This window comes from Dasypus novemcinctus, chromosome 5, assembly GCF_030445035.2.
Source record: "Dasypus novemcinctus isolate mDasNov1 chromosome 5, mDasNov1.1.hap2, whole genome shotgun sequence".
Lineage (NCBI taxonomy): Eukaryota > Metazoa > Chordata > Mammalia > Cingulata > Dasypodidae > Dasypus > Dasypus novemcinctus.
This window is the reverse complement of record NC_080677.1, coordinates 95,071,617-95,092,575: the sequence shown is the minus strand read 5'-3', so window position 1 is coordinate 95,092,575 and position 20,959 is coordinate 95,071,617.

Below are 20,959 nucleotides of genomic sequence, written 5' to 3'. Positions count from 1 at the left end.
GGAATTAATTCTTCTTAGAATATTTGGTGGATTTCTCCTGTGAAACTATTTGGTTCTAGGTTTTTATTTGTTGGGAGGTTTTAAATGACTAATTCAATTTCTTTACTAGTAATTTGTTTGTTTAGATTTTCTGTTTCTTTTTGAGTCACTGCAGGTAGTTTGTGTTTCTAAGAATTTGTCCTTTCCAACTAGGTTATTTAATTTATTAACATACACTTGTTCATAGTATCCAATTATAGTTCTTTTTATTTCAGCAGGGTCAGTAATAATATCCCCCTTTTCATTTTAGATTTAGTTATTTATATCCTCTTTCTTTTTTAATCTTTTACATTTAGGAATTTATTTGGAGTTAATTCTTGTGAAGAACACAATCTAATTTTACCTTTATTTAATAGGCTATTCCATTTCCCTCCACCATTTCTTTAAAATTTCATTTTGCCTTAGTGATTTCAGATGCCATATTTATCATATAGACTTGTGTCTGTTTCTGGACTACCCACTTCTCCTATTTCAGCTGTTTATTCATGGGTCAATGTCATGTATTTTAATTATAGAATATTTATTGTATGATTTAGTATCTCTGTGGCTTGTACCCACTTGTAGCTTTGTTCTGTGAATTTGTTTTTTCACCTAGTCTTGTATTCAGTATATATGGGGATAATCATATTATTTTTTCTTATGTCTACTGACATAGCCTAATATGTTGAGAGATTTCATAATAGTGTACTGACCTTGTACTCCTGGGAAAAGTCCCACTTGATAACAGTTTATTATTTTATCAATGTGTTGTTGGATTCTGTACATTAAGGTTTTATTTAGGAGTTTTACACCATTTACCAAAAATGATACTGGTCTATAATTTACTTTCTGTATGGTCCTCATCACATTTAAGCATCAATATTATGAATACACACAAAAAGTGAGAAATTTTCTTTCCTTTTCTAAAATACACAGACCATAAACTGGAGTCAATTTTGGTGAACATTGTTTTGTAAAAAAAATATCCATTTTACCTCAGTTTCTGACTTTATTTGCAAATAAGCATAATGCAACCATTCATGATGTTACAAAGTTCAAAAAAGATAGTTTGTACAAAAATATTTTGTGAACCTTAAGGCGTATTTATCTTCAAATACTGTCCAAGAGTACATGTATACAAACTTTCAGATTTGTTTGGCGTTGGCCATGCAATATGCATGAGCACTGTTTCCCATTTTTATTTCTATGTCATATTAAGATCTAGAGGATTTGTGAGAAAATCAGAAGAATCACTTAATAAGGATATAATGTCAAGTGAGGAACACAGAAAAATCTATAGTTGCTGAGAATATTTATGAGTGTGAACAGTTATTTGAAGAGTTAATAGAATTTCAGTGACAAGTTATCTTTTCTTTCTGTAGAGAAGAGAACAAAGGAAAGAAAACCCAAACCAAATATTCCCCATTAGACAAGTAGAATTTCTTCACTGACAGGCAACTAAAGAATGAACAAAGCTAATTTGGAAACTTATTAGATCATTATTTCTAATAATAAAGTGTGGAATCCTAGCTACTAATAAAAACTAATAAATATATTCATATTTTACAGTGCATTTCACAACTTTTGATCTTCATACAAACTTTATTCAACAAAAGGGCAATGCTTTTATTATTATCTCTATATTTTTCTTTTGGTAATTCCCTATTAGCAGAAGCAATGGGATGATATAACCTATTTTAGTAACAAAATGAGGTTTTATATATATATTCATGCTAATACATGTCACAGAATCCTGGGTACATATTTTAACTACTTTTGCAATGGTTAGTTGTTTCTTCAGGAGCAAGTGCACATTGTCTATATACTCTTAATGGAACATTAATAAATACAGTAATGAGATAGTAGATACGTGTATAATTTTTGGAGTCTTTTAAGTCTGTGATCTTGTGAAATGTCCTACCTAATTTTAAAAGGTACTATTATTGAAACAGATATCATTGTTTTCCTATAGAATGCATCTTCCCTAATGGGCTATTGCCCACCGCCAAATCATTATGAGCAGTGAGCATGTCAGTAGTCTTCTTTCCTGATGCAACCTCCTATAAAGAAGTGAGCACCTATCAGAAGGTTCTTCGTGCTGCTTAATGATCTGCATGCATCAGATCTATTAAGACATAGACTTCCTACCTTTCCCCCAAGTATTTTTATTCAATATGTCTTACTGGAGTCATGTAATATAAATTAGTTTTATAAAAAAAATCTTCATAGATCAGAACCCTAAAACTGTTGATTTTTAGATTATACTTTCTCTTATGTTTAAAGGGTAAAATAATAGAAATTATGCTTATTTCATGGGTAAATTAGAAAAAAAATTCTAAATTTTATGCCTTAATATTTGTTACTTTAAACCAAATTACTTGGTTTAATAAAGTCCTGGTACAGAAAAGAAACATTAATATCAGGAAAACTGGATTTGTCCATAACTCTGAGTGCTATAGTATACCACACAAGCACTTTTTAAAAACTAAGGCATTCGAGATGAAACTGCAACAACAGCAATAAAAGACAGTGTCCCAAGGGATTTTTCTGGGATGCACACTCTGAGATGAAGTTTAAGGGGCAGAATGTTTATTGGGCATGCCTAATAAGGAGGGAGAAGGGGAAAGGCTAGGAGTGTAGAAAAGAGTAAGTCAGAGACCAGAAAAGTTGTGTTCAACACCCTCTCATAGGAAGGTCTCAGCAGAGGTGACCAAACGATATCACAGTCAAGTTGCTCCATTCCAAAAAGGCCTATGAATGGAGGTGCCCAGAGTCGGAATGCAGATATGCCCATGAGCATGGTTGCCTGGGAGGGGGTGGGGTCCTGAGTCTTTGACAGCAACTCCCACCAGAGACCGTAGTGGCTGGACATCAAGTCTGGAGGGGAAGGACAGTTTTTCTTCTTGAGGCCTTCTAGGCAAAGTCTTTATAATTGCCTAGGGTTGGGCCTGAAATATCACACATGGGATTTTGCTCTTTAACAAGTTTCCTCAGAAAATTATGAGGAACGACAAATCTTCATATGGCATACATCAGAAATATCCTTAAGATTAAATAGAATGCTACCTCAAACTATTTGGAAAACAGACATAAACCAGGGATAATGAAAATGAAATCATAATGAAAACACATGGCATTTTGTACCATGAAATACATGGTACATATTGTTAGAACTAGTCTTTTAAATGACCATTCCTTAGTCACCATCCTGTTACTTTAACTCACAAATAGCACTTGCATCCTTTTTGTGTTTGCCTCTTATTTAGGAGTCCCCAACAGGGCTAACCCTATTATAATCATATTCTAGGCTTCTATTTGAACCAATAACTAAGTTGTTACACACAAGACAGCAGCCAGTGTTCTGGCAGAGTAACAGAAACTACAAATCTAACAAGTTAATTTGAAGTCATGCTGTTCTTAATCCCATGACAGTATAACAGTAGAAGACAATACAGGAAACACATCATCATAGTTCTTAATGGTAGAAAGACCATCTCCACCTCAAGGAAAGAATACACCATAGGGCATCCTTAAGAAGTGGTCATTTGTCTCCTCTGGAAGTACTCACAGCAGGTAGTGGGTATGGAGAAGGTCCCTTAATTTAGAAAGCTATTATTGTCAGACAACCACACAAAGTACATCAATTTCTCCTAAAAGTTCTTCAAATATTTTGAGTTGCAATAATGTCTCTGCTGTACCTTTTCTCCTTCAGACTGACCTTCATAGCTCCCTTAACTTGTCCCTCCAATCTTATGAAAATCTATTGGGTGAATATTGGTTTCTCAATCATCTCTCTCAGAGTAGTATCTTCAACTACATTCAGTGTACCATCTTTGGAATGAGAAACACAGAGTCACAGTAGAAAAGTAAGTTTCCTAGATCTGAAAATTAAACCACTTAGATGCAATAGAATATAGATTTTTTAGAGTATATATATATATGCAATAAAATATAGATTTTTTTAGAGTGTATATATATTTACTTCCTCACTTTCATCAGACATATTTCACTGTGGTTTCTATAGAATTAGTGACCAAATAAATCCCTCTTCTGCCAATCCATATCTCATATCATTCTAAAATTATGTACTGTTTTAATATACAAAATTTATATATAATTCTTCTGCATTTCATCTCTTGGTTTCAGCTCATCATACCATTTCATTATGATCTCCACACATCTGATTTACTGGGCCTCATAACATGCTGAAACATACCATACTACATTTTGCACCAAAACTTTTGTATTTACTATTCATTCTGCCTGAAAGACCCTTTCTAGCCCTAACAAATCCCACATATACTTGCTTAACTCCCTTTTATTAATTCACAGAGTCTGCATATCTAGCAGGCATTCAATAAGTATCTGTTGAGTGAGGGAGTCAGTATGGAATTTGGATTCTACTACGCAGTATGTCAGGAAACTCTGTCTGGTTTAATTCATGCACCTGTTTTATAACCATCAAAGCAATAAAGCACAGCAAAGAGGAAAGAGATAAGGGGTTTCTAGAAAATTTCATTAACTACCATGATTGTATAATATTGCAGTTATTTTGTGAATTCTCTTATGTGTTTTATTTCCTCTAGAAGGATATTATAACATACTTTGCCAAAAGTCATTGTGAAATTATACTGTACTTTGTTGAAATTTTTCCTATAGTGCTCCTTGAAAGCACATTAATCTGTAGATTGGGATATAGTAAAACGAACATAAATGACAGAACTAGTTAAACTTTTACTAGCAACATGACTTTGGACAAGTCATAATTTCTTATATTCTAAATGGAAAAATTACTCGTACCTATATTGTAGATTTTGTTTAAATAAAATACATAAATAGCTCTCACCACCTCTATCACCTCCCTGCTCAAACTCAGTCTTCAGAAAACCAAAGTGTGTTAAAAAATTTGCCTTAGAAACTTGCAAATTATCAATATTGAGATGATCATTCAATAATTTCCAGAACTGATCATCTAAAAGTTGGAAAAATACCACCCCTTTCCAGACTTATGACTCCTCTTCCATTTTCTTTGATTACCAAAATATTACAAATGTAGATACAAAACAACTTCAGCAAGGTTTTTAGCACAACAAATATAAAAGGCAAAAATATAATATTTCTTTACCTGCAACTTTAAATCCACTTAAAAATGGTCAGCTGCCCTCATATTTTCATCTCTGTCTTGATTTTTCAAATTTGAAAATGAGTCTATTTAGGAGAAAAGAACAAAATAAAAGGAGAAGTTTTCCAGTTCTATTTTCTGTTTTTATCTAATGAATCTGATTATGATCTCCAACCATTTGCCCCATCCTTCCTTTGTTCATATCATTACTCCTAAAGTTATCAATATATATTTTAGCTTTTAGTATTTTTCAAAATCCCAAATTTGTTCCTTAAACTAACTGAGAATAGTCTAAGAAATATGGAAAAATATAAACTTTGTCAAAATGTTATACATCCTTCTTTCCGAAATTTAAGCATTTTCTTTTACAATTTAAGCTTGACATAAAGTATGCTACACTACCAAAATAGTATCTTTAGACAGCTCCTTTTTTCTATCTCTTTGGAATTATTTACAATTGCAGAGTTTGAATTGTATTTTAGAAACCCTCATTACTCTTCCATCAATATTCCCTTCTACAATTTTAACTATATGTAATTTTTTCATAAGGGTTTAGGAATTTTAAAAAATCTTTTTACTCAAGTCTAACATGCAGACAGAACATATACAAGTCAAAAAGGTATGCTCAATGAATTCCCATCAAGTGAATATATTCATATAACCAATTCCCAGTGCAAGAATCAAAAAATGTCCAACGCACAAATTGGCTTTATTAAGTCAATAACTCCCCCCAAATAAAGTAATTGTTAGCCTAACTTCTAAGGCCTTGGATTATTTTCCCTGTTTTGCTCTTAAAATAAGCAGAAAACACTTATAAGCAGAAAGCACTATATTCTCTTTACTGTCTGACTTCTCTTGTTCAGCTTGTGTGAATTTATTCATGGTATTATATGTAGTATTAAGTAATATGTTTTCATTGTTGCTTACTATTTAGTTGTATGAATATATCAATTATATTTATACACTTGGTTATTGAAGGATATTTAAGTTGTTTCCAGTCTGGGACCATCTCAAATACTGTTTGTATGAATGTTCTTATGCATTTCTTCTGGAGAACATATGGAAAATATAACACATTCCATATACCTATGTAAGGAATTATAGGGCCATATTTTTATCCTCAAGGTTTTTAGTCTCACACCTTAAAAGGGGTCATCTCAATTGAAGCAGAAAAGACATTTGATAAAACCCAGCACTCCTTCTGGATAAAAGCACAAAAGCACATAGAGAACTAGGAATAAAAGAAAAATTCTTCAATATAATAAAGAGCATATATGGAAAATCCATAGCTAACATCATATTCAGTAGTGAAAGACTGACAGACTTTCTTTTTGAAATCAGGATTAAGACAATGATGTCCACTGTCATCATTATAATTCAACATTGTGCTGGGAGGTCTAACCAGAGAAATTAGGCAAGAAAAAGAAATAAAAGGCATAGAAATTGGAAAGAAAGAAGTAAAACTTTCCTTATTTGTAGATAACATGATCCCATCTATAGAAAATCCTGAAGAATTCATAAGAAAGATATTAGAGCTAATAAATAAATTCAGCAAAAACATAGTGTATTAGTCAGCTCATGCAAAATACCAGAAATTGGTGGGTTTTTATAAGGGTATTTATTTGGGGTAGGAGCTTACAGATACCAGGCCACAAAGCATAAGTTACTTCATTAAACAAAGTCTATTTCCACGTGTTGGAGCAAGATGGCTGCTGATATCTGCCAGGGTTCAGGCTTCCAGGGTTCCTCTCTTCCCAAGTCCTGCTTCTCTCTGAGCTCAGGTTCTCTCTTTTCTCCACAAGACCAACTGAAGGCTATCAGGTGAATGACTCTATCTCTCTGTCTGGGGTTTCTGCCATGTCTAAGGAGCTGTCTCTGTTCCTCTGTGTTCTTCCCTTGGCTCAGGTCCTCTCTTCCCAGGGCTTGCTTCTCTTTCCTCTGTGTGCTTACTTCCTGGGGCTTCAGCTCAAGATTCCAGCACCAAACTCCAAATCAGAACTCCAACATCAAAATCTACAACTCTTGCTGGTGGAGTGCCACCCAGCCCGCAGCCCGCAGGAGCCGTGGAGAGCCAACTCAGCAAGGTGACACAACAAAAAGGGAGACAAGTAAAAAACACAAAAGAGTGCACAGCAAATGGACACAGAGAGCAGACAACAAGCAACTGCAAGGGGGGGATTAAATAAAAATAAATACAGATACACAGAAGAATGCACAGTGAATAGACACAGAGAACAGATAGCAAGCAAGCCCAAGGCAGGGGTGGGGAATAAAAAAATCTCCAACTCTGTTTTTTGGCCATGTCTTTTATCTGTGAGTCCCTACCCACCAAGGGGCAGGGACATAACACCCTACTGATATGGCCCAATCAAAGCCCTAATCATAACTTAATCATGCCTCGGTACACACTAGTTTACAAACATAATCCAATATCTGTTTTTGGAATTCATAATATATCCAACTGCTACAATCCATTCTCTGAATTCCAAAAAGACATTACAATACTAAAACGAACCTTAAATCAGTAACAATGCAAATACTGAATCACATCACGATCAATTTAAAGAAATACAGTTTGTCTTGGGGCAAAGTCTCATCTGCTATAGACCCTCTGAAACTTACAAAACAATTTATCTGTTTCCAATACACATATGGAGACACAAAGAATAAACATTTTCATTATAATTAGAACTTGGGAGAGAAACATGAGTTATGGGTCCAGAACAGTTCAGTAAACTTGCAGGGTATCTTGCATTTGATTTCAAAGTCTGAGAGTCATTCTTAAGATGATGGTTTCTTCTCCTTGGGGCTTTATGGGAACTCACCCTTTCCACATGTTTGCCCAATGGCCATTTTCCTGGTTCTACCCTCATCAAGTATCTGGGTGCCAACCAAGCTCCAGACTTCACCCTCAAAGAGTGTTGGGATGATTGTCACACCTTACCCAATTTATGGTCAAAGTCTTAACCACCCTAGTACAGTGATATGAAGACATTCCCCCTAACCTTTGGCATACAGGCTCAACCCTCTCAGAGAAAGGAGTTGACCATCTAGCCTTCTCTAACTTTTGACATACAGGCTCAATGAGAGTGTTTTTGGAATTCATAACTATATCAAACTGCTACAGAGTACAATGTCAACATGCAAAAATCAGTAGTGTTTCCATACACTTGTAGTGAACTATCTGAAAGGAAATCAAGAAAAATTTTTCAAATATAATGGAAACTATAAGAATTAAATGCCTAGGAATAAATCATACCAAAAGGCTTGTTCACAGAAAACTATATATGATTGCTAAAAGAAATCAAAGAAGACTTAAATAAATGGAAATACATTCTGTGTTCTTGAATTGGAAAGCTAGATATTGTTAAAACGTCAATTCTACCCAAAGTGAGTTACAGCTTCAATACAATCCCAATCAAAATTCCAACACCCTTCTTTGCAGAAATGGAAAAGCTAATCATCATATTTATATGGAATGGTAAGGGACCTCAAATAGTCAAAACCATCTTGAAAAATAACTAAGTTGGAGGGCTCACAGTTTCCAATTTTAAAACTTATTGAAAAACCACAGTAATCAAAATAGCAAAATATTGGCACAAGTACACAGTTATAGGCTATAAGAATTGAATTAAGAATTAAGAATTCAGAATTCAGAATTATGTCTACTACCAACTGATTTCAACAAGGGTGTGAGGTCCACTCAATTGGGAAAGAATAGTCTCTTCAACAAAAGGTAATGGGAAAACTGGATATTCTTATTCAAGAATGAAGATGCACCCCTACCTAACACCATCTACAAAAATCAACTCAAAATGGATCAAATCCCTAAATATAACAACAAAACTATAAACTTTTCAGAAGAAAACATAGGGAAGCATCTTCAGGGCCTCAAATTAAGAAATGGTTTCTTAGAATTTACACCAAAAGCATAAGCAACAAAAGAAAAAATAGACAAATGGAACCTCATCAAAATTACAAATTTTTGTACTTCAAAGGGCTTCATAATGAAAGTAAAAAGATAACTTACACAATGGAGGAGAATATTTGGAAACTACATATTTAATAAGGAATTAATATCCAGAATATACAAAGAAATACTCTAACTTAACAAAAAGACAAACAACCCAATTAAAAATGGGCAAAAAACTTGAATAGACATTTCTCTAAAGAATATACACAAATGGTCAAAAAGTGCATGAAAATGTACTCAACATTAGTAGCGATTAGCGAAATGCAAATCCAAACCACAATGATATACCATTTCACGCACTACTGGAGAAGTCACAATACGCTCAGTGGCCATTTGCCAGCCCTTGCCAACCCCCTTTTGCTTATTTGCATTCAGGTGTTTGGTATGTTTCCATTTTTGTTTGTTTGCAAAATGGTCAGTGTATTTCTATTTCTCAAGAGGTTGCAGGAGGTCTCGGGGAGATGTTAAATCTTAATCAGTCCATTTGCTTGCCAGGTCTCAGGGATTGCTTTATGAATCCTTTTGGCTGATTTATAAGGCCCCTCCCTCTAGGGTATATGAAATGCAATCATTCAGGCAGCACAAGTATCCCCCATCTCCAACATGAAGAAGAGCATGTAGAACTGCTGACCCTGACCTGAGCAATTGTCCGTCCTGGGAACCAGTCATTATGAGATCTCTTCCTCTGCTTTTTACGTGCTTTGTGCTGTGTACATAATAAAGCACTCATTTGCTGAAAGTCTCTCTTGTGCCTGAGCCTGGCTTCCCACATGGCATTGTGTGGCAACTCACTTCACAAACTGCTATAATGTCTACTATTTAAAAAAAAAAAAAAAAAAACAGAAAATTTTAAGAGTTGGAGAGGATGTGGAGAAATAGGAATACTCATTCATTGTTGGTGGGAATGTAAAATGATGCAGCTGCTGTGGAAGACAGTTTGGCAGTCCCTCAGAAAGTTAAACATAGAATTACCATATGACCCTACAATGCCACTTCTATATATAAACAGAAGAATTGAAAGCAGGGACTTGAACACCGCTGCTTATTTACACACCACAGTTCATAGTGGTATTATTCACAATTACCAAAAGATGGAAGAAACCTAGTGTTCATCAACTAATTAATGGATAAACAAAGTGTGGTGTATAAATCCAGTGGAATATTATTCAACCCTAAAAAGGAATGAAGTTCTAATATGCAAACAACATAGATGAACCATCAAGACATCACATTGAGTTGAATAATCCAGACAAAAAAGGACAAATATTGTATGATCTCACTGATATGAATTAATCAGAAATGCTTAGAGTCAGAAACTAGAATACAGGTTACCAGGAGCCAGGGTGGGATAGCAAATGGGGTCTTAAAGCTTAATTGGTACAGAATTTCTACTTGGAATGATGGAAAAATGTTGGTAATAGATGATGGTGATGGTAGGACAACATTGTGAATGTAATTAACAGCACTCAATTATGTTTGAATGTGTTTGAAATGGAAACTTTTAAGTTTTATATATATATATATATGTTACTGGAATAATAAAAAGTAAACAGGAATGTATAATATAGTGAATCCTATTGTAAACTATAGACTATAATTAATAGTACAATTGTGATAATATTCTTTCATAAATTGTGACAAAAATATCACACTAATGCAAGGTAGAGATTATATGAAAGCTTTGTGATTTCTACAAGATTTTTCTGTGAGCTTACAACTTCTATAATAAAATTAAAATTTATATTTTAAAAAGGTTATAAGAGTGGAATTAATGGGAATTAAAGTGTTCTAACCTTTTCTCCATTATTGCACATTTTCTCTTACATTACTCCAAAAACTAATCATATTATACTGATTATATTACTAACTTCCAAAATACAATTAACACACTGTATTATGGATGCATTATGTTTGGAGCACAAAGACAAAAATAGAAGGAATAGCAAAGAACAATACAGGCTATTGTAAAGGTAAACCAAAAAAGGGGGGATATATGCTGGACAAATATATGCCATATACAATCTATAAATTACAGTAAGGATCATAGATAATGATAATGGATGAAAATCCGTAATTCAACATAAGGGAAGATTTATCATATCTGATGGTATTATTTTTATGCCATAGCATGATTGTGAAAAACATTGCCCAGGAACAGAAGTGTGCGTACATCTTTTCTTTGTTATTTGTGTGCTATTACTTTTTCGCTTTATAAGTATTATCCTCAAGGTATATTTTTTATATGATTTTTTTAATCAAAGAAGTTTTAGGTTTACAGAAAAAGCATGCAGAAAGTACAGGATTCCCATATACCCCTTCTCTCCCCAACACACAATTTTCCCAATTATTAACACTTTGTAATACTTTTATTATAATTGAAGAAATAATATTATTATACTATTAACTACAGTCCATAGTTTACACTGGGAGTTACTATTAATAATGTACAGCTCTATGGTTTTACATTTTTATTCTGGTAACACATACACAATGTAAAATTTTCTATTTTAATTACTTTCAAAAATACAATTCAGTGGTGTTAATTACATTCACAATGTTATTCTACCATCACCACAATTCATTATCAAAACTTTTCCATCAAACCAAACAGAAACTCCATATCAATTAAGTATTAAGTCCCATGCCCTAACCCCACCCTCATCCCTGGTAACTTATATTTTAGTTTCTGAATCTATGAATTTGTGTATCTAATTATTTCTTATCAATGAAATCATACAATATTTTCCTTTTGTGCCTGGCTTATTCAACTCAACGTGATGTTTTAAAGGTTTATCCATGTTGTTGCCTGTATCAGAACTTCATTCCTTTTTACAGTTGAATAATAACCCATTATTTGCATATATCACATTTTGTTCATTCATTCAACAGTTGATGGACATCTGGTTTTCTTCCATCTTTTGGCAATTGTGAACTATGCCAGTATGAACATCACTGTATAAATATCTTTTCAAGTCCTTGTTTATCAGTTACTCAACTGCTAAAAGAAATACCACACAATGGCTTGGCTTAAACAATGGGCATTTACTGACTTATGGTTTTGAGGCTAGGAGAAATATAAATTCAAGGTATCAGCAAGGTGATGATATCTCAAGTTGCGGCATTCTAGGGTGGGCTGCTAATGATCCTTCTTCCTTGACATTTCTGTCACCTGGCAAGACATTTGGCAATGTCTTCTCCTTTCTCCTCTGTGTTCAACTGAATTCCAATTTCTTCTCCTATGGCTTTCTCTCTCTATGTCCAATTTCCTTCGCTTATGAGGACTTCAGCCGTATTGATTTAAGGTCTATCCTCATTCAGTTTGAACACACCTTAATTATAACATCTTCAAAGGTCCTATTTCCAAATGTGTTCATACCCACAGGACAAGGGTTTGGGAACTGAATACGCCTTTTGAAAGAGACATGATTCAATCCTCAACATCCTGCTTTCAGTTCTTTTTGGTATAAAACTAGAAGCGGGATTGCCAGGTCATATGATACTTCTATACTTAACTGAAGAAACAACAAACTGTTTTCCACAGCAGTTGTACCATTTTATGTTCCCACCAACAATGTACTAGTGTACCTGTTTTTCCATATTTCTCCATTTCTTGTGATTTTCTTTTTTGCTATTTTTAATAGTAGCCTTTCTAGTGGATGTAAAATGGAATCTCACTGTGATTTTTTACTTTCATTTCCTTAATGATTAATGATGTTGACCACCTTTTCATGTGCTTTTTGGTCATTTGTATAACTTTAGAGAAACACAGTTATTTCCCTATGTTTTCTCCTAGAAAATAATACATGAAACTTTTGAAGTCACTGTTTGATTTGAATATCTGTAAGTCCACCTAATAGAGAATTTGTAAATCTGATATGTGAAATCAAGTGGACAAGAAGGGTTTCCAACTCCATCTTCAATCTGGTAGCTACTGTCCTTTTCCCTGTTTTACCTCACACCTAGTATGTAACACACAATCATCTGAAATATGGACCCAGTGGGCTTGACAGTATCATGTCATATATTTTAAAGCAGTATGGTTGCATTTCTTATATTTTCTCTAAAAACAAATGCAAAGGGAATCTCTGGTATTTTCCTCTGTCTCACTACACATCCTATTTTGCAGATGCAATGAGATGTACTCTCCCAATACTGAAAGGCAAGAAGACAAGAAGGACTGAGATAAACCAATATGAGGGCAGGGGGTAGGCATCTTGTATAAAGTAGCAGGAATGTAGAGCACCTCAGGTGCGGAGTTCACCAAGGGAAGGAGTCAAATGTTATAACTCAAAATCAACAAATCCACATAAACCCTGTCCTATTTTATCTAGGAAGAAATCCCCTGGGAAACAAAGTTAGCAAGAATGAGATAGGAAGAGAATCCCAGTCAACAGATTGCAGGAACAGAAATGGAAAACTCTCCAGGACCCAAGAGGAACTTAAAGAAACAACAGTTTGGGCTCCTCATAGGGGGCAAACTGGGAAACTGGCATGTGACACTATCAGTGAAGCATACTAGATCTAACATCTCAGACAGTGAGCAAATAAATGAATACTTTCAACCTCTGCCAATGAGGAATGCAAGGTTCAAATCAGCACACAGATAGCAAGAACTCACTAAACATCTGTGGCCCGGTCTTCCCTCTAGTCTAGAAGCCTCAACCTTGCTAAGGAGAGAAGGCAAACATACAGAGAAAGTAAAATTACAAGTATGATGTTACACAATAACTCTTAAAATTCACTAAGCATCTACCATGTGCCAGGGAAAGTATTAGCTGCTTTACGATATAATCAAATAGAACAATTTGGTGAGGTTTATATTGTTATTCTTATTTTATGGGTAAACAAAGCCCAGAGAGGTTAAGCAATCTGCTCAAAGCCATATCCACACTGGTACTAATTGGTGAACTTGATGTATAAGTGCAAGAAGCAGATTATGTCCTTGCTTATAACCACCATAGTACATGGGCTACTGATACAAATTACAAATTAGTCACCAAATAAGTGACACAGAAAGCAAGTGCTGCAGGAATAATATGTGAGAGATTTTTCTTGTTATAGCATGTTATTATGTGTTCAGTAAAAGGAAGAAACACCCCTATGTATATGCACAGGATCCTAACTATTTTGTTCAACCCTATCTTTAATGGGGCACAAGTGCCAGCACAGATGATATATTAGTCAAAAGCTGGTGGTCAGTTTGGGATTTATTGTAAAGCCCAGGGGGCCTATTTTCTGTTTCTTTCCTTTTTTTTTTAATTTATTGAACTATATCCCTCATACATAAACATACATAAAAAATAAGTGTAAAATAATTGTGAACTTACAAAACAAACATATATGACATCAAACAAACATATATAACCTCTCATCCTACCACCAATAATTTTCACAGTTTTTAAACTTTTTAACTAATGATTAAAGAGAATTGTCAAAATATTACTACTAAACAAAGTAGTTTTCCTCTAAGCAATCCGATTGTTATTATCTTTATATCATTTATATATGAACATACATAAACAATTAAGTATATAGTAAAAGTTGTGAACTTACAAAGCAAACATGCATAACATCATACAGGGGTCCCACACATCAACCCTCCATCAACACCTTGCCTTGTCATGAGACGTTTGTTACAAACTATGAAAGGACACTGTCAAAATCTTACTACTAATCATAGTCCTTATCTTACATTTGGTGTGTTTTTCCCCCAACCCACCCTATTATTATTTTTTAATATATGTTTTTATGACAGAAGTTGTAAACTTATAAAACAATCATGCACATGTGCAGAATTTCCAAACACTCCTCCATCAACATACCACAATGTGGTGTGTCATTTGATACAGGTAAAATAATATCATCTGATTGTTACTATGTCTATAGTATACATTTGGCTCACATTTTCCATACTTCCTCAGCATCAACACAGTACATCTTTTGCATAGATGCAAGAATATTATATTATTATTATTAACCACAGTCCATAGGTCACTCCAGCTATATTTTTCCCATGCTTCTTCACATTCCCATCACCCTGCAATAGTGTTATACATTTGTTCTAGCTAACAAAGGACACTCTTGCATCTGCGCCATAAACCACAATTCTCACCCACCTCTTGGTTTACTGTGCTGTCCAGTTCCTAGATTATTCTCACGCATTCTATCAATTGGCATTTACATAACTAGACTACCGTTTTCAGTCACATCCCCATTTATAAACTAGCTGTTACTCACCGTGTGTTACCATCCACTCTATACATTTCCACAATTTTACAGAAAAGACAATTAAAATATCTACATGCATTAAACATCACTAGTCCACTCAGGCCTTCTATTACCTCCTTTAAGAATTCATCACCTACCACCAGGTCTTGAAGATATTTTCCAATAATTTCTTCTAGAAGTTTTATGGTTCTTGCTTGTATTTTTAGTTTTTTATCAATTTTGAGTTAGTTTTTGGATAAGGTGTGAGATAGGGGTCCTCTCTCCTTCTTTCAGCTATGGATGTCCAATTTTTTCAGCACTATTTGTTGAATGGATTGTTCTGTCTGAGCTGTGTGAGTCTGACAGGCTAGTCAGAATCACTTGACCATACCCATGAGGGTCTGTTTCTGAACCATAAATTTGGTTCCATTGGTCTATTGTGTCTGTTTTTAGGCCAGTACCATATCATTTTTACCACTATAGGTAGGTATTATGATTTAAAGTCTGGAGATGAGGGTTCACTTTTCCTTTTTATGATGTTTCTAGCTATTCAGGACTCCTTACCCTTCCAAATATATTTAATGATCGTGTTTTCAATTTTTTCTTTAATACCAGTGTTATTTTTATCGGGATTGCCTTAAATCTGTATATCACCAATGTGGGCAAGGATAAAGTTAATTGTGTATGACTAATGCTGGTGTACACTTCCAGCTACTACTTAACTATTTGCAAGCTACTTGTCACTAGGTACTGGGTTTACTCACCACAACTATTCCCTTTCTTATAATATACCAACAACTATTTCTTTGTGACTTTTTGCTTTTCCATGAGAGAAATACAGCAAACTGGAACAAATTCATGGAGTTCTCATTGTACTCCAGATGAATGATTTATGCCAAGTTTGAGAAATCTAGTAAATCAATGCATTCTGCTAAATATCTGCTTGCTCTTGCCCCTACTTCCAAGTGACCTTGGAAGTTTCCTCTAAAACCTTGGTCATAAATTACATGGTATTTAATAAAAGAAAGGAATTTTTCATCCTACTGATTATCGAAACCCCATAAGAAACAAAATATCTATAGACTAGAACAACAAAAATGTGATTTCATGGCTTTTGAAGTATTGAACTTAGTGTTCTATCTCAACAGCCCCACTCATTTAGGTTTTAAGAAGCTAGCTTAAATAATACTATTTTCAAAGATGCATCTGAAGATGCTCATATACATGAGATATTTTGTCCAGTTTAAATACTTCACTTTTAACAAATTAGAGGGCTTTTAAAATAAGTCAAGGAAAGAAACTGGAAATGAAATAATATAATAAATAATAAGAGAAGTTTGAAAACTGATTAGTCCAGGAAAGAGAAAATGGGTTGAAGATTCAGAAGTCTTCAAACGTTTGCATGGCACTTCCATTCACTGCAATCTACATGCAATCTATTATCTTTAAGGTTCATGCTGCCTTTCCTGTCTGTATGGGGAACAGCTGCCCCTTTCAGAATTATTTTCCTCCACGAAGACTTTCTGGATATCCAGACTTACACATGAGAGTCAGGGCTTCCTTCTTTCTGTTTCTCTACAAACTCTGGCCATACTTTAATCATAGCATTGATCATATTGCTGAATGAGTATTTATGTGACTTGCTCAATTTTTAAGGAAAGGAATTTTTTATGTACATGTCTATATTTAGAATTTGATACAAACTTAGGTCATTACATAGGTTATGAATGAATAAATGAATGAATGGATAGAATGTGGAAGAAAAACTAGACTTGCATCTTTTGTTCTCATAATTCCTTCAGCCTTTGAATGGAAAGAGAAGAGAATTGGTGCATTTAGAAAATAAAAATATAGAATGCCCAGTTAAATTTGAATTTGAGAAAAACAATAAATAACTTTTAGCATAACTATGTCCCAAATACAGCACAGACACCTTGTATTTTATCTTGCATCCATGAAAACATGGAGACACATATTTTAGCTCAATATAAGAAAGAAACTACCTCAGGACTGTCAAGCATGATTCAAACTGTTTTTCAAAAGAGCAAGCAGTCAGATCTTGGTGTTGGAGCGTAGCGTGGGTGTCAGAAGTGCTCTAGACGAGATCCTTTGCATTTGGTAAATCCTTTCTTGTTTGTTTCTTATTAAGCAGGATATTTTGATAAAATTTATATATATATATATGCAGAGTATGTAGATTTGACTAATTCTATACTTCACATTCAGGTCATTCTTTTAACTATAAAATTCTACTGACCACACACCTGCCAATTTCTTTCTGAAACTAACTTAAAATACAGTGCATAATGATATAGAAGTTTATTTTCATATTGACCAAACAGCTTTTCTTCTCTTTATTTTTTTTAAATGTTACATTCAAAAAATATAAGAAGTCCCCAAATATCCCCCACCCCCTCACCCTTCTCCTTTTAATTCTAATTCCTTCTCTTCCCTAAATTTGGAAATCCTTAGATAAGTTGTTTTAAATATGCCACAACTGTAAAACAAATTTTAGTATCTGCCTTAACAGAGTAACCTATGGATTGAGAAGCTTAGTACATGCAAGGTATGCAGTGCTATATAAAGTTTAAAATTATCAGTATTACTACAGTTCAGTTGGGATTCACCTTGCACTCATTTACTTGCCTTAATGTCTATTTTTATCCACTATGCTTCCAAAGAGATTATAAATTCTAAAGGATTTAATCAAAAGAAAAAATTATTATGCAATTATTGACCATAATAATAATAAAAATAAAATTGTGACACCAAATAAAATAGTAAGACTACATGGACTCTAATTAGCTGCCAAACCATGTTTAATTATTTCAAAAAAACAGCAACATTTATGGCAACCATAAAGATTACATTCTGCTTCAGACTCTAATGTAATTATGGTATGTTATAAAATTAATAGTATATATTTAATTATATGAGTTTGAACCATATGAATTTGCAAATAGTCAACCAACTTTTATCTACAAGAATAATAATTTAAGGTGGTTTGACTGAAAATTAAGCTCCTTTCTTATAAGTTTTCATAGAGAATATGTCTCATATTATTTTTTCTAGAAATATTTTTTCATCAGAAAACTTTAGACTTTTATCTCAATGTGAAAAAAATGAGAGGATATTTTAAATATAATGGTCTTTTAAAGTTTTCTGACACGAGGGAAGATAACAGTGAAGTGCTTGTTACATAGTCACTGCTAATAGCCTGTAAAAAGAGAAAAGAAGAAATTGAATATTTTACTTAATTGGCATAGATTTATTGAATAGAAGAGGCCACTACAATGCTGTCAGTCTATTAGCCAGCTTTTATGAAACAGTCATCCTGTCTCAAGCATGACTCTAAGTGCATTTAGCTCATTTAATACTCAAAAATCTATTATTATACTCATTTGTAGAAGAACCTGAGGGATGGAGACCTAAATAATTTGCTGAAAATCATACAATTAGGTAATTGTCTTAGTTTCCTAGAAATGCTGTAATGGAATGCCACAAAATAGCATTGCTTAAAACAAGAGAAATTAATTGTCTCCAAGTTCTGGAGGCCAGAAGTCCAAAATCAAGGTATTTGCAGGACTCTGTTCCCTCTGACCAGTGGAAGAGTATCTTTCCTTGCTCCTTCCTCACTTCTGGTGTTCCTTGGTTTGTGGCAGAATAACCCTAATCTCTGCATCTGTGTTCACATGCTCTCTGTGCCTCTACTCACCTTCTTATAAGGACACTAGTTATATTTAAGAACCCACCCTACTCTTTTTACCTCATTTTAACTTAACTAATTCTATCTGAAATGGCCATATTTCCAAATAAGACCACATTCACAGGACCAGGGGTTAGAACTTGAACATAATTTTGGGGGGATGAAATTAAACCCATAATAGTAATGAAACAGGAGGAATTCAAATTCAGAGTTTCAGGCTCCCAAGCATACTGTCAACCTGCCAAGCACTGAGACTGTCAAATTGTACACTGAGCCAAACTGAAACTAACAATTAAGACTGAATTCACGTACTACAATAGTATGGACAAGAGCCAAACAAAAAGAAAAGCACTGGCTCCACATTCCATTTTTCCCAATAGAACAGGTGAGCGTCAGTCAGATGACACGCAGCACAGGTAGGGGGATTGTGTCACTGTCGAGGAGCTCTGAACACAAGGTTCTGGCCATTATACGGATGGGAGAGGGAGAAAAGGAAGGTCTAGAAGTGGAAAAGTACCGAGTCAGAAAAGATAAAACTGTCTTAGTTAAGGCCATCCACCAAGGAAGTCTCTATAAGGTGCATGGCCTAGAAATTCAGATAGGTGTTAGAGCCCTGCTGGCCAGGAGTACCTGGGTCCTTGACTGCAGCTTCCTCAGAGACTCCAGTGCGAGACTGTGCACCAAGTCTAAAGTGAGGAGAGAAGTTTTCCCCTCATGAGGCCTGCCAGGAAAGCCTTTGTAATCGCCACTAGTTCAGCCTGAAAAAAGCACACACGAATCACATCCTCGTGCTAGATTCATCACAACCCATCTTAGAAACCATGCTACTTCTTTTGTATAGCAATCTATTGAAAATTTTCACTGCTGTTAACAAAATTAAGATATTTTACTTTTTCTTCTATTTTTTTTTGGTTCAAATAGGGTTCCCATATAAAATATGAAATTCCCAGTTAAAGTTGAATTTCAGATAAACAAAATACATTTTTAGTATAAGTATATTCTACTCAATATTTGAGACATACTTATACTAAAAAAATTTTGTTTTTTTTTCTGAAATTAAAATTTAACTGGGAGTCTATGGAGCAAGTTACTACACAGCATATCATGGGAACACGCTTCAGGCACAATGAAAATACTTTTGGCAAATGACTACTTTATTATTTACACTGCATAGAGAGTCCAAAAGAGAAGGGGAAGAGACCCCATTGTGACCAGTCCCCCAAGGAGGTGAACTGCTGCGGCCAGGGTTGATGATGGCTCTGCATGCCCCACTTTGCATCAGAGATAAGACACACCTGTATACCTGAGAAATGAGTATTTATACAACACCAGAGGGAAGGAACCCTGCCACAGAACAAAAAGTAAGTATATATTAAGTAAACTTTGTTGCATGTGCCACCCTGGTAAACATCTGAAACCGCTTGTCCCAGTTCCAGCTTCAGGACATTCTATTAGACCTAATGTCTCCCCTAGGCTATGGAATGAAAACATACTGAAATATCTGTACACAATAAAAAAAAAGGGGGGGGGGCAAGGCGGGCAAAGCCTGGTTGAGGACCACTAAGCATATCAGCGATTTCCCTGGAAGAGACTTTAATTCGTTAAATCTCGTAACTGTTCAAATTACTGGTTAAGACACCCAGTAAGATGGCAGTAGAGTAAGGAGCTCCTAGAGTCAGCTCATGTTACAGGGCCAGTAATCACCCAGAGCTACCTAAAACACCTGATCAGGGGCTCCAGGAGACCAGAAGATCATCCTGCAACATCCTTGAAAGAATGGAAGGAGAAGATGGCCCATCCACAGAGAAGACTCATAAGTAGAGTGTTCCATGCCATGGAGGCTGGTTTCCATCCTCCACTGGCAGCAAAAGCCACCTTGCAAGCTAGTCTGCTGCTGAAATTGAAGCTCCACTTCCCAAAAAAGAGGGTGGAA